This window comes from Schistocerca serialis, chromosome 3 (assembly GCF_023864345.2).
Source record: "Schistocerca serialis cubense isolate TAMUIC-IGC-003099 chromosome 3, iqSchSeri2.2, whole genome shotgun sequence".
Taxonomy (NCBI): domain Eukaryota; kingdom Metazoa; phylum Arthropoda; class Insecta; order Orthoptera; family Acrididae; genus Schistocerca; species Schistocerca serialis.
Genome location: NC_064640.1, coordinates 548059521 through 548075742, shown reverse-complemented (window position 1 = coordinate 548075742; position 16222 = coordinate 548059521). Strand labels below are relative to the sequence as shown.

Genomic DNA, 16222 nt, shown 5'->3' with positions numbered 1-16222 from the left:
TTTACAGACGAATGGAAAAACTAGTAGAAGCCAACCTCGGGGAAGATCAGTTTGGATTCCGTAGAAACACTGGAACACGTGAGGCAATACTGACCTTATGACTTATCTTAGAAGAAAGATTAAGGAAAGGCAAACCTACGTTTCTAGCATTTGTAGACTTAGAGAAAGCTTTTGACAATGTTGACTGGAATACTCTCTTTCAAATTCTAAAGGTGGCAGGGGTAAAATACAGGGAGCGAAAGGCTATTTACAATTTGTACAGAAACCAGATGGCAGTTATAAGAGTCGAGGGACATGAAAGGGAAGCAGTGGTTGGGAAGGGAGTAAGACAGGGTTGTAGCCTCTCCCCGATGTTGTTCAATCTGTATATTGAGCAAGCAGTAAAGGAAACAAAAGAAAAATTCGGAGTAGGTATTAAAATTCATGGAGAAGAAATAAAAACTTTAAGGTTTGCCGATGACATTGTAATTCTGTCAGAGACAGCAAAGGACTTGGAAGAGCAGTTGAATGGAATGGACAGTGTCTTGAAAGGAGGATATAAGATGAACATCAACAAAAGCAAAACAAGGATAATGGAATGTAGTCTAATTAAGTCGGGTGATGCTGAGGGAATAGGATTAGCAAATGAGGCACTTAAAGTAGTAAAGGAGTTTTGCTATTTGGGGAGCAAAATAACTGATGATAATCGAAGTAGAGAGGATATAAAATGTAGGCTGGCAATGGCAAGGAAAGCGTTTCTGAAGAAGAGAAGTTTGTTAACATCCAGTATTGATTTAAGTGTCAGGAAGTCATTTCTGAAAGTATTTGTATGGAGTGTAGCCATGTATGGAAGTGAAACATGGACGATAAATAGTTTGGACAAGAAGAGAATAGAAGCTTTCGAAATGTGGTGCTACAGAAGAATGCTGAAGATTAGATGGGTAGATCACATAACTAATGAGGAAGTATTGAATAGGATTGGGGACAAGAGAAGTTTGTGGCACAACTTGACCAGAAGAAGGGATCGGTTGGTAGGACATGTTCTGAGGCATCAAGGGATCACCAATTTAGTATTGGAGGGCAGCGTGGAGGGTAAAAATCGTAGAGGGAGACCAAGAGATGAATACACTAAGCAGATTCAGAAAGATGTAGGTTGCAGTAGGCACTGGGAGATGAAAAAGCTTGCACAGGATAGAGTAGCATGGAGAGCTGCATCAAACCAGTCTCAGGACTGAAGACCACAACAACAACAATACATGCAAATGGAGCTTCTATATTTTTTATTTGTATTTATTTACATGTCGGACGAGGAATTTACTATGGATCTTACATATACATACACACCTGAATAATTGGTACAGTAATCCTATTCTTAGTTATAGCAAATGCATTTATAGGATACGTTTTACCTTGAGGTCAAATATCATTCTGAGGTGTGACAGTAATTACTAATTTATTATCAGCAATTCCGTATTTAGGTACAGATTTCGTTCAATGAGTATGAGGAGGGTTTGCTGTTGATAATGCAACATTAAATCGATTCTTTACATTCCATTTTGTACTACCGTTTATTATTGCTGCAATGGCAGCAATTCATTTATTCATCCTCCACCAAACAGGGTCTAATAACCCCTTAGGCCTAAATGGAGATATTGAAAAAAACCCATTTCACCCATACTTTACTTTCAAGGACTCTATTACATTTGTATTAATAACATCATTATTAATTATACTGTGCTTGATTAATCCTTACCTCCTGGGAGATCCAGATAATTTTGTACCTGCCAACCCGTTAGTAACCCCTGTCCATATTCAACCAGAATGATATTACTTATTTGCGTACGCAATTCTACGATCAATCCCTAATAAACTAGGAGGTGTTATTGCATTATTCTTATCAATTAGAATCTTAATAATTTTACCATTTTATAATAAAACACCATTCCGAGGTATTCAATTCTATCCTATTAATCACATTTTATTCTGAATTATAGTAGTTGTTGTATGCTTATTAACATGAATTGGAAAACGACCTGTTGAAGATCCTTACATTATAACAGGACAAATCTTAACAATTATCTACTTTACATACTTCTTAATTAATGTACATGTTGCAAACACAAGAGATAAACTAATTAAGGAATAATAAGTTAATTAGCTTAGGAAAAGCATTTGTTTTGAAAACATAAAACTAGAAGTTGACCTCTTCTATTAACTTTTCTTAAAAAATTTCACTAAATAAATTAAATAAATAAAATCTTTAAACCAACCAAGAAAATAAAAAAATTTAAAGATAATGGCAAAAAACTTTTTCAAGCTAAGTACATTAACTTAACATAACGAAAACGTGGCTATGTCCCACAAACTCAAATAAAACCAAAGGACTTAACAGCAAGCTTAATAAAAAATATAAAAGAATGAAAGTCACCACCTAAAAAATTAAAGCTAATAATATTCTTATAAAAACAATTCTAGTATACTCAGCTAAAAAAATTAAAGTAAAACCACCTGCACCATATTCAATATTAAAACCTGAAACTAACTCAGATTCACCTTCGGCAAAGGCAAAAGGAGTACAGTTAGTCTCAGCTAAACAAGAAGTAAAACAAGCTAAAGCTAAAGGAAAAGAAATAATAATAAATCAACAATAAAGCTGATAATTTATAAAATCAAACATGTTAAAACTACCATTTAAAATAATTAAAGATAATAAAATTAAAGCCAAACTAACTTCGTATGAAATTGTTTGAGCAACAGAACGAAGAGAACCTAGTAAAGAATAATTTGAATTAGAAGACCAACCAGCAATTATAACAGTATAAACACCTAATCTAGTACAACATAAAAAAACAAAAATCCATAAGAAAAAGAACACATATAAGTTAAGTAAGGGAAAATCACTCAAACAGCCAAGGAAATTATTAAATTAAAAACAGGAGAAAAGTAATAAAGTAAATAATTAGATATAATAGGAATTGGCTGCTCCTTACAAATTAACTTGATAGCATCACTAAAGGGTTGAGGAATTCCAACAAAACCTACCTTATTGGGACCCTTTCGAATTTGAATGTAACCTAAAATCTTACGCTCTAATAAAGTTAAATAAGCAACACTAATTAAAACACAAATAACTAATAAAAGAAAATTCAAAATAAACATAAATAAATCATAAAGTATCAATACTATTTGTAGAAATAATCTGCATAAATGAATTCTAAATTCAACACATTAATCTGTCAAAATAGTAATTTAATTAGTATTAATCAATAAAATAAAAAATATTTCAAACATATGGTCCTTTCGTACTAATATGAATTAATAATCTTAGGATAGAAACCGACCTGGCTCACGCCGGTCTGAACTCAGATCATGTAAGAATTTAAGGGTCGAACAAACCTAATTACTGGGCTATTGCACCCAAAATTTTTCTTAATCCAACATTGAGGTCGCCATCTGCTTTGTCGATATGAGCTCTCAAAAACAATTACGCTGTTATCCCTAACGTAACTTAATCTTATGATCATAAATTATGGAACAAAACAACAAACATAAATAAATGATATAGTAATGAAGAGTTTATTTAATCTTCATATCACCCCAACAAAACATCATCATTAAATATAGAAAGACAAACATAAAACTATATAAAAATAAAATGTTAAGCTCTATAGGGTCTTCTCGTCCTAAAGAAAAATTTAAGCCTTTTGACTCAAAAGTTAAATTCAAAAATTTATTAAGAGACAGTTGATTTCTCGTCAAGCCATTCATTCAGCCACTAATTAAGAGACTAATGATTATGCTACCGTTGCACGGTCAAAATACCGCACCTCTTTAAAAATCTGCACAGTGAGCAGGCCAGACCTCAAAGTATTTTCAAGAGGACATGTTTTTGATAAACAGGTGGATATCAATTTTGCCCAGTTCCTCATAATAAATTCACAAGGTAAAAATTATATACAAATAAATATAATAATTCTATCATTATTACAAAAATTTTAAAATTAAATTTCTAATCTTAATAAAAAACCTAAAATAATTATAAAATCAAAAATAAAAATAATGAACTAAAACGTAATCTTAGAGATAGCTGGTTTAAAGCTTACTATTATATTTTATAAAACAAATAATAGGTTATTAACTTCAAAGCTTATCCCTTACAGAATAAATAGGTTAATATTTATACCTAAAAAATTAAATAATAACAATTAACTTCAAAAAATTAAATTTTTTCTTAAGAAACTAGATATCTTGGGAAACGATTAACATCTCATTTCTATAAATAATTTAATAATAATTATGATACATTAACTATAAATTATTTATAAATCAACCCAAATCAAGGCAAGCAAAGTAAATACTAAAATTTTGATAAATCCTGATACAAAAGGTACAATAACTAAAATCAACTTTTAAAAATTTAAAATAATATTTCATAAACAATTACATTCCCAATAAACTATAATCTAAAAAATCAATTCTACAAGATATACTAAGACAAAATTCGACAAAATTATTTTTATTAAATAATTAAATAAACAAAAAATAAATATAATAAAATAAACAATCAAGATATCCTGATTTGCACAGAAAAATTTTCAGTGTAAATGAAACACTTTACTAATAAGTTATATCTTGAAACGCTTCCTAGATACTCTTTCCAGTACATCTACTATGTTACGACTTATCTCATCTAAATTGAAGCTAAATTAAAATAATAAAATAGAATAATCAATAATGAGAGCGACGGGCGATATGTACACACCTCAGAGCCAATATCAGTTAAATTAAATAAATTAAATTACTATCAAATCCACCTTCATTAATAGTATTTCACCATCAAATCCGTTATAAACAAAAATCTATTGTAACTCACCTGCTCTTAACTATAAGCTGCACCTTGACCTGAAATATTTTATAATTATATATCTTGAGAATTATAACTCTAAAAAGATTCTCAGATAACGGAGTTATACAAACAAATAAATTAAGTAGAGTAAATCGTGTATTATCAATCACAGGGTATGTTCCTCTGAATGGAATGAGATACCGCCAAATTCTTTGGGTTTAAAGACCTCAACTAATAGTACCCTGGTAAATATAATTAACATTTAAAATAATAGGGTATCTAATCCTAGTTTATTATTCAACTTTCACAGATTCATAAAAAGAGCTAAAAATAAATTTTAACATTTCACCTTACAAATTTATATTTTAACCCTAAAAATATAAACAACTGTTTTAACCAATACTATTCACTTGTATCAATCGTACAACCGCAGCTGCCAGCACGAATTATGCCGATACTAAATCAATTGCTAAATCCAAAATCACTTGATAATTAAATCAAATTACTGCAAAATAGAACATTTAGTTTAACAAAACTTACATATAATACAAAGAAAAAGTGAATAAATAAGCAAGAATAAAACTTTTGGAAACCAAAAATGAAATTTAAAAATTTATAAAAATAAGAAAAAATAAAAGATTCAAATATTTAAAGAAAAAAAAGAAAAAAACACAAAAATGACAAAAAAAAGAAACGCACCCTCGAATGACCACAACAACTTCTCTATTACATTTAAATAAATATTAATATGGAACATGTATACCAATAAATGTATTATATTCTTTCTTATTTAATCTTTCTTTTCACTCATAATAAAGAAAGATTAAATAATCTAATAAATATATTCTATATAATTATCTAAATTAATGTAATATGGTATTAATATAAAATTAACTTGATATTAAGTTAACTTAAATATTAAATAGTTAAATAATCTAATTATAGAAAATATATTAAATTATATTATTATAATTAATATTATTATTAATATTAATATAAAATTTTATCTTTAATAATATTGATTATATTTATTGTATCAAATTATATTAATATTTAATATTAATTTACATATTATTATATAATTTATAAAATAATAACGTATTTTAAACTAAAAACATAAGTAGCTATAATCCTAGGTAAATAAATGTATTAAAATAATCATTTAATAATTATAAAATAACATTATAGGTATTTAAATTTAATTAAATGTAATATATTAATATAAATTATTTATTATATATATATATATATTCAAATTATCCTAACCGAGATAAATTAATTAGAAATAACTAAAATAATACATAAACAAATTTTTTAAAAAAATTTTAATTTATATATTAAATATAAATGAAGTGCCTGACTAAAGGGTTACCTTGATAGGGTAAATCAAGTAAATAAAATTACCTTCTTTAAAAATTACATAAGACGGAATTTAACTACCTCCTTTAGTATCAAAAACTAATGTGCATCATACACCTTAATGTAAAAAGGTAAGCTAAGCAAGCTAATGGGTTCATACCCCATTTTTAGAGGTATCAATCCTCTCCTTTTTAATGACCAACAACTCTACAAAACTTCTCTTCCTATTAACATTAATGATAGGCACGATCTGGTCCATTTCATCAAACTCCTGATTTGGGGTTTAAATAGGACTTGAGATAAACTTACTTTCATTTATTCCGCTCCTAACAAGAGATAAAAATATAATAATAAATGAATCATCAATTAAATATTTTATTGTCCAAGCAATAGCATCGACAATACTATTATTATCAATTTTGCTGATTCAAATAAAGTATCCAATAGGATGAGAAACAGAATTTATTCCATCAATAATAATTAGATCTAGATTATTATTAAAGATCGGGGCTGCACCCTTTCATTTCTGATTTCCAGAAGTAATTGGAGCTTCAAGATGAAATAACTGTTTAACATTAATCACATGACAAAAAATTGCCCCAGTAATGGTATTATCTTATTGTATTCAACTAAGAACTTTCATTTGAACAATTATCATGCTAAGAATTATTATTGGGGCAATAGGTGGTTTAAATCAAACATCTCTACAACAACTTCTAGCATATTCCTCAATTAGACATTTAGGGTGAATAATCAGATCCCTAACAGTTAGAGAAAACATTTGAGAACTATACTTTATTATTTACTCACTATTAAGATTAATTATGGTCTTATTATTTAAGCAAATAAATCTATTTTTTATAAACCAAATTTATTCAGCCAGAAATATAAAATCTGAAATTAAATTCATAATATTTCTATCTCTTTTATCCCTAGGTGGTTTACCACCATTCCTTGGATTTCTACCAAATGAATTATAATACGATCATTGGTAGAAAATAACATAACAACTATTATGACAATTATGGTAGTATTAACTACAATTACACTTTATTATTATATACATATTAGATTCTCAGCCCTAATTATGTCATACACAGATAATTAATGATCTATAAAAATAAAGTCTCAAAAATCAAGAATTATTCTTCCTATAACATTAATAATTTCAACAATAGGGTTAATCTCTACATCAACCTTAATCTCATTATACTAATGTCTTAAGTTAACCAAACTAATAATCTTCAAAGTTATAATTAAAAGAATAATCTTTTAGGCCTTAGTAAAATTTTACACCTTAGAATTGCAGTCTAGAATCATAATAGAATATAAGGCCTAAAGCATGGTAAGAGAGAAACATCTCATAAGTAGATTTACAGTCTACCACCTTAAATTCAGCCATCTTACCGCAAAAATAATTATTCTCAACAAACCATAAGGATATTGGTACTTTATACTTCTTATTTGGAGCATGAGCAGGAATAGTAGGAACATCAATAAGAATACTTATTCGTGCTGAATTTGGTCAACCAGGATCTCTAATTGGAGATGACCAAATTTATAATGTCATTATTACAGTCCACTCATTTGTAATAATTTTTTTTATAGTAATACTGTAAGTAGGCTGTTTATGTTTTCTCTATGTAAGTAGGCTGTTTATGTTTTCTCTATGTAAGTAGGCTGTTTAGGTTTTTTTATGGTAACGCCACCTCTGTATGAAAAGCACTGGCTGTGCTGTGTGCAGTCTGTGGCTGCTTTGCATTGTTGTAATACTCGCCATTGTAGTGTTAGGCAGCTGGATGTGAACAGCGCATAGCGTTACGCAGTTGGAGGTGAGCCGCCAGCAGTGGTGGATGTGGGGAGAGAGATGGCGGAGATTTGTAATTTGTCATGAACTGCTATATTTATATATGATGATATCAAGGTAAATACATTGTTTGTTCTCTATTAATATCTTTCATTTACTAACTATCCCTATCAGTAGTTAGTGCCTTCCATAGTTTGAATCTTTTATTTAGCTGGCAGTAGTGGCGCTCGCTGTATTGCAGTAGCTTGAGCAGCGAAGATTTTTGTGAGGTAAGTGATTTGTGAAAGGTATAGTTTAATGTTAGTCAGGGCCATTCTTTTGTAGGGAATTTTGAAAGTCAGATTGCGTTGCGCTAACAAAATATTGTGTGTCAGGTTAAGGTCAGTCGTGTATAAATAGTACAAAGGGGACGTTTCATATGTCGACCCTTAGCCGAGGATACCTCACTGGAATCTTCTGATTTTTTCTTGTAGTTTGTGTAATTAGTGTAGATTTTGTTTATTGCTAGCGCGTAATTATAGAGAGAATTTCCTTTGTAGTTGTAGTTTTTCATTGTTGTACAGTAAAACAGTTGTGGCATGCATGTAGATTTGCAGCAAGTTTTTCGCAGCTGCGCTTGCAATTAACTAAATATTATTTTCAGTGCTATGTTAATGTGTTCTCTTATTTTTGCTCTTCAAATTGTGCTTTTCTGCGTTGTTGTGTGAAATATTGTGACAATAATGGCGTGTGAAAAACGTAATACTAGGCTCCAAAGTAAACTGAGAAATGACAGTGAAGACGAAAGCAGTGTGATAGCGCCGCAGAGTAATGAATTAACAGACATTCAAAGTAGTAATTTGGTACCTTTTCTTAGGGAAATGGAGCGGGCGTCAAACAATGGCGTGGACAGTGAAACAATTAGTGAAGAGGGAAGCATTATCGATCGATCGGTCGGCAATAGCTCGCCTCAGGAAGCCGAAATGACACGACACGATCTCGCAAATACTGTAGATTCAGGTTTTGGATCCTCACCGTTTTCTCAAATAAGTCAAGACACATTTTCTGCTGGTCAAAATGTGAATGTTGCCGGTGCAAATTCACTGCCGGAAAGCAATGAGGAACATGTTTCAGACACCAGTGCATTGTTATTACAATTAATGCAACAAATGGGACAAAAGCTTGAAAAGTTAGACACAATGGAACAACACCAGAGACAAACACAGCAACAGTTAGACACAGTGGAACAAAATCTCAAAAAGTTAGACACAGTGGAACAAAATCTTAAAAAGTTAGACTCATTGGAACAAACTCTTGAACATACACGTGAAGACTTAACTACTGAGTTACATAACATTGAATCGAAATGTCAAAAAGTCTGTAATGACGTAAAAACACAAATTTGTGAGCATTTTCAACCTATTTTTTCGCGGCATGAAAATGCATTACAGAATCACGAAGCAGCCATAAAAGAACTGCAAACCATTGTTCATGAAAATCATGAGACCTTGTGGGCTAAAATTGACTCAGTTGCATCTACCGATTCAGTTACGCAACTTGCAAAAACTCAGGAAAACTTAAAGGACACAGTAGATTCGATTTCAACACAAATGGACACTCTGAAGCTTGGTTCAGAAAAACACACTGAGGAAATGTGTTCATTATCAGAGAAAGTAGTTGAACTTTCGGATCAGCTAAATAATTTATCTACGAAGGTAGATGATAATCTGAATGACGCAAAACCGGTAGTCTTTAATGACACAGAACAGAGCGAACAAATTAGGAAACTGAAACAAAATCTGAATCAAATTGATACGCAACACCAAAGAGAAATCCGGGAAGTACAAGATCAGCTGACACAGGTAATACAAGAATTACGTATTTCAGAAGACACTCGCGCTCCAACACGGGAAGAGGGACTTAGAAATACGCAAAAGCCACAAAATAATAACACAGGGCATTTCGGTAATTATGAAAGAAATTGGCAAGGTACACCGAATTTTGAGATGGAACCGCCGACACGACGTAACAATGACCGACATGCGACTTGCCGACATGATGATTTTGACTATAAGCTGTTCATTACTACACGTAAATTCAAAACATTTAAGAATTCTGGCAACGACATTCATCCACAAGCATGGCTCCATCAATTCTCTCATTGTTTTCCTCCCAACTGGTCATTAGAGCACAGATTAGAATTTATGTGTGGCTACTTGGAGAAGGAACCAGCTGTAAGAATGCGATCGGTAATTCACGATTGGCACAGTGAAGGAGAATTTTACCATGCCTTCCTCTCAGCATATTGGTCTCAAGCTTCACAAGACCTTGTAAAACATAGCATCATGATGATGAAACACTTTGAACAATCTGACTTTTCCAGTCTTGTCAAATATTTTGAAGACATGTTGCGTAAGAATCAGTATCTTTCAAACCCATACAGCCCCTCAGAACTCATCCGCATTTGCTTACTCAAATTGCCTGAACATTTACGACATATTATTTTAGCAGGACGTTGCAAAGACGACATTGAAGCTTTTCAGGGTCTGTTACAAGAATTGGAAATTGACACTGACAATCGGGGAACGCGGAAACAGGAACACAACAATTACAGGTCACATCTGTCACAATTCCACGATGAAAGAAATAATAACTGGACACGACAAGGCTATTCTCACAACACAAATCGTGACCAAAACAGACACCACCCGTATGACAACCGTTGGCAGAGTAGTAATAATTACAGGGAAAGATCACCTCTCCGTGGTAATGACTATCACAGAGACAATCAGAGAAACAGACAATATGGGAACCAAAACGATTATTATCAAGGGAGACAGAATAACTTTAGACGCAACGGTCCAGCGCGCAGTTACGATTCAGGGAGAAATTCTCCACCACTTAACCGACAAGAAAGAAACTACAGGAAGTATCGACATGATGACAGACGATGTGATCGTAACGACAGACCTGAATTGCATCAGAACTGGCGGGATTTAAACAGGGCAGGGCCCTCTTGTCACGGTGAATTTGTAGAAGTTAGGTCTCCAAACCCCAATAACGACGCGCGCCAACAAAGAGACAATAGGCAATGACTCACACCGCTGGCAGCCACAAAACATACTTATGAAACTGACGACGAAGCTGCCGTAGCTAGTAATTACGTAAAAATGGAAGACATTAGGGACATCTTACTCCAGGAACACGACATAAAACATAACAACATTGCATATCCTGTGATTCACATTACAGTAAATGACGTAAAATTTACGGCAGTACTTGACTCTGGGAGTCCCATTTCAGTAATCAGTGAAACAGCCTTTAGCAAATGCATCAAATCGAACGATTGCCCCACACTTCCGTTACGTAAGATTAAATTACAAGGTGCAATCTTTGGAAAAAGTGTAGATGTACGCCAACAAACGAACTTAGAATTCTTTTGTCAAAGACACAGCTTCTCTATGAACTTTCTTATTGTTCCATTATTGTCGACGGAAATTATACTGGGAGTAGACTTTTTGAATGAATACAAAGCAATCTTAAACTTTCACGATGCTGAAATAACTTTAGAAAAAGAAGGTAAGTCAATAGCTTTGAAATTTGAAGATTGGCTCTCAAACCATGATGTGGAAATTAATCGGCTTTACGTTCTGTTAGACAACAGTTCGGAATTTTCTACGGAACTAGACACTAACAATCACTCTGCAAGTACTGACAGGGATGACATCGACGGCATATTTGAAATTAATGAGTTAATTCAGAATAAAATTCAAACAATTGAGAATTGTAATGACACTGATAGGCAGGACCTTTTTGAGATTTTACAAGCACATTCCACAGTTTTTACTCACAAAACAGGAACAATCAAGGGATTTCAATACCAATTTCGTGTTCGTGAGCATACTAAATTTTGTGTTAGACCATACGTAATTCCGGCGCATTATAGGGACCGTGTTAGAACAGAAATACAATCTATGCTTGACGAGGGCATTATTGAGCCTGCAGTAAGCTCATACAACAATCCGTTACATGTTGTTGAGAAGAAAAATGGATCGATCAGGCTTGTCTTAGATTCGAGACAAATCAATACTATCATTATTCCTGAAACAGACAGGCCGCAGACGATGGAAGAACTTCTTCAAAATTTTAATGGTGTAAAAGTGTTGTCTTCCATTGATCTCAGATCCAGCTTTTATAAGATCGAACTTCATCCAGAATGTAGTAAATACACAGCTTTCCTTTGTTTCGGCGTTTGTTATCAGTTTCGGAAACTTCCTTTTGGTTTGAACATTTCTTCGGCAGCATTCATTCGTGGGTTAAATTCCATATTACCTGAGTTCTTAAAACGTCACATCACCTTATATGTGGACGATATTCTGATAGCAGAAGCTTCATGGGAACAACACAATCGCATCTTCAACAGTTTGTTACGTATTTTTGCAGAATCTGGAATTACAGTTAACTTGGAAAAGTCTGAATTCGGTAGGACAAAGGTGAAGTTTTTGGGACATATTATTTCTTCTGAAGGGATTCAGCTGGATACTGAAAAGTTAGAAGCAATCAGAGCCATTCCAGTTCCATCCACAAAAAGACAAGTCCGCAGTTTTCTAGGTCTCGTAAATTTTTACCGTCGTTTTCTGAATATGCAAATTCTTGTTACACCAAAACTTTGTTCTCTCACTGGAAAAAATACTATTTGGAACTGGGACGAACAAGCACAGTTGGAATTCAATTCTTTGAAAGAAGCGTTACTTCACGTGCCAATCTTAGCTCATCCAGATCTGTCACAAGATTTCTGCCTTAGCACGGATTCTTCTAAAGTCGGTCTTGGTGCCCATTTATTTCAAGAAGCCACAGAAAATGACACTACCATTCAGAAAACCATTGCTTTTGCTAGCCGAGTGCTAACAAAATCTGAAAAAAATTATTCCATTACTGAATTAGAAGCTTTAGCTATCGTTTGGGCATTTAACAAATTCCGTTTCTTTCTTTCTGGTAAGCACATAAAAGTATACAGTGATCATCGTGCATTACAATTTCTTATGTCTTCAAAATTAAATCATGATAGGTTAAAACGTTGGGCATTGTTTCTGCAAGAATTCCGCTTCACAATATTCTACATTCCCGGTAAGGAGAACATTGTTGCGGACGCACTGTCACGCGCACCGGCTGGGCTTGAGAAAAGTAACACAGAAGGCAACCTCGAGAAAAATTTCAGTATTCTTTACATTCAGAAAGTCGCCTTTGAAAACTTCATCACCACATCTTTAAAGGACATTGCTCATGAACAAGATAAAGATCCGATTTGGAAAGACATCAAGAGCAAATGGCATGAAAAGACACACACACAGATTTGGCATTATTATCTGGTTAGAAACAACATACTGTTCAAACGCTGCACTGTTGATGACAAGCTATGGGTACTTTGCATTCCAGACGATTTTGTTAATAAGCTCATTTGGTACATTCATTTCAGCTACGCACATTTTGGCCCACGAAAATGTTATCATATTCTTCGAACGACTTGTTATTTTAACAATATGGAAAAGCGAATTCGAAGAGTCTTGTCTATTTGTAAACTTTGTCAAAAGGCGAAACCATCTACTGTCTCACATCGTGCTCCGTTGTTTCCTATCATTCCTTCTAAATTAAAAGAATTTGCTGCTGTTGATCTCTTGGGACCGATTGTCAGAACATCTAACGGATTTTCGTACGTTCTAGTCGCTGTTGAACTTACTTCAAAATTTGTTTCTTTCACACCGTTACGTAAAGCCACTGGACGGTCTGTATCCAACGCCTTTGTTAAAAATTTCTTACGTGAAGTTGGACACGTTAGTAAAGTCATTTCAGATAACGGACCGCAATTCAGATCTGCTGTTTGGTCACGCATGCTTCGCAACCATAAAATCAAACCTGTTTTTATTTCATTGTACTCACCACATTGTAACCCGTCTGAACGGATTATGAAAGAAATCAATAAGCTTTGCAGACTTTATTGTCACAGAAAGCATCAGCATTGGGACAGATATTTACACTTATTTCAAAATGTGCTGAATGAAATGCCTCATGATTCCACTGCTTTACCACCTACTCTTGTACTAAAGAATGAAGAACCACCGAACAGAATCAGAGAGCTTGTACCTTTCCCAAATACACGTAAACTTCGACACAAAGACATAATTGATTTGGCTCTTAAAAATATAAAATCTGCAGCAGACAAAAGGAGAAAACTACACGGTAAAGCAAATACAAAGAAATTGTATATTGGTCAGAGAGTTCTCATTAAAGCTCATTCATTGTCACATAAGAAGAAACACTTGAGTCACAAATTCTTTCTAGTTTACAATGGACCTTACAGAATCCGACGTATACCACATGATAATTGCGTTGAAGTTGAAACTCTGCGTACTAGGAAGAGTAAAGGTTTACACCACATTTCACATGTAAAACCGTTTATTGAAAGATAATCTGCTTTTTAACTTTGTCATTGCCATAAAACTTTTCACTTTACATTACTAGTATGCTTGTCAGACTTAGAATCTGTTAACATGCAACAATGTTTGAAGTTAAATATCCAATCAAGAACCAAGAGAACTTATTTAAACAGAAATGATGAATGCATTGTTATAGTAAACAGACGTCACAGTGTTATTGTGTGTGTACATTCTTGCTTGTTTGTTGCACGATTATGGAACGACTATAAGGCTTACATACTTAGAACATTTACCAGTACTGCTAATGAGATTTTAATGCAACATTTTGGTTTACTTGAAAATATATTCTGGATTTAAAGTACTTTCAGTGAGATACCAGATGGCACAGTGGTTAGTTTATGTGACAGTTACACGATTTTATCACGACGCTACTAATGAGTGACAATTTACAATGTTGCTTTTGCGGTGTATCTGTTTTATATCTGCACAGTTTTTCTGAATTCTTCTGGAAAGTAAAACTGATTTTAGTAGTAACTTTTGTGGTATAGCAACAATGAGACAGCCTTTTTTGTGGCACAACAATACGTTACTGTACAGTACTTTCTTCATCACGCCAATAAGCATAATAACTACAATATCTATACGCAAAGCATTTCACTTTTGTTTATCATGAGGTAAGTACATTGACTTCGGCAGAACTTAGCTTTTGGAGGACGATAACTACGACACTTCCACAGAGATTATCTTACAACAAGATGCACATTTAGCGCTGCATTTCAGTGATTAATGTTGTACTTAAAACATTTATTTTTAAAGATTTTTGAATTACAAAGAAAGTTTTCCGTGATACATTTCATTCCATTGCTGTAATCTGTAACACCTGAGGGTATAATTACTTTAATCCTCAGGGGGGTACACGCCTACTTTGTGTACCATGTGTTTGGCAAGCACAAGGAACCCTAGCTAATATGGTATTTGCTTATACAACTTTACACATCGGTACCATATTTCTCTAACACACAATTTACACAGCTATCTGATCATTTAACTGAGAGAGACAAACACTTATTTTTACTATATCAGTGACAGACGTTTACGTAATTACACAGTTGGGTAACTTCTCACTTATGAAACTGTATTTTGTCTGTACTTTGTAAACTGTTCATATTTTTCGGAATCATTGTGATACTATGAGAGCTTTGAATGATGTATTTGGTAAGGGAGCATGATTTTAAAGTACGTTTGAGGTAGATGACATTATTGAAATGAGCAAAGAATATTTTTTAGGTTTTGATATTATTGCAGAAAGCTACGACGTTTTTGAGATTTGACTGAGGTGTTATGATGTTATTATTACGACGACGATGTGTATTATGCTGTTGAGATATGTTTATGATCAATAAGATGATGCTACCGTATATGAGGAATAAGAAGTATGTTGGAAACCAAGAATCGTACTTTAAGAGTTATGAAATGTGTGACTGTATCACAACGCTGACGAATATTTATTTTGGACACTTATATTTATAGGATTTTGTTTCTACAGATTTACAACGCTAATTCTTGACCTGTGAAATATTTTTATATGAGACTGACACTGTAGTGGAAACTGCTGTCGTAAATATTTCCGTAAGAAAGTTAAGTGAGCACCTGCACGTAATGCGTCGTGGGCACGCAGCTGTGTCAGACGCCGGGAGAACAAGTCATTAGTGAGTGCCTCATCAGAAGCACAGGTAGAAAAAAAAAGAAAGGGAAGGCCATTGTCCGTGCTACTGACATTTCCTTGTTGAAAGCATACTGTGGAGCTCGTAATTTATG

General features: G+C 33.2%; 3 long non-coding RNA genes across 3 annotated transcripts in view; 1 reads left to right on the top strand and 2 right to left on the bottom strand.

Annotated features, from left to right (window-relative positions):
• The window catches only part of LOC126470444 (uncharacterized), a 213665-nt gene that overhangs the window by 8610 nt on the left and 188833 nt on the right, over positions 1–16222 (bottom strand). The gene's annotated exons all lie outside the window — the stretch shown is intronic.
• Positions 3269–16222, top strand: part of LOC126470441 (uncharacterized) — an 88979-nt gene continuing 76025 nt past the window's right edge. The window contains exon 1 of the long non-coding RNA XR_007586202.1: positions 3269–3364. This is a non-coding gene — a long non-coding RNA (uncharacterized LOC126470441). The remainder of the gene's footprint in view (positions 3365–16222) is intronic.
• Positions 3270–16222, bottom strand: part of LOC126470437 (uncharacterized) — a 111615-nt gene continuing 98662 nt past the window's right edge. Inside the window, exon 2 of the long non-coding RNA XR_007586199.1 lies at positions 3270–3320. This is a non-coding gene — a long non-coding RNA (uncharacterized LOC126470437). The remainder of the gene's footprint in view (positions 3321–16222) is intronic.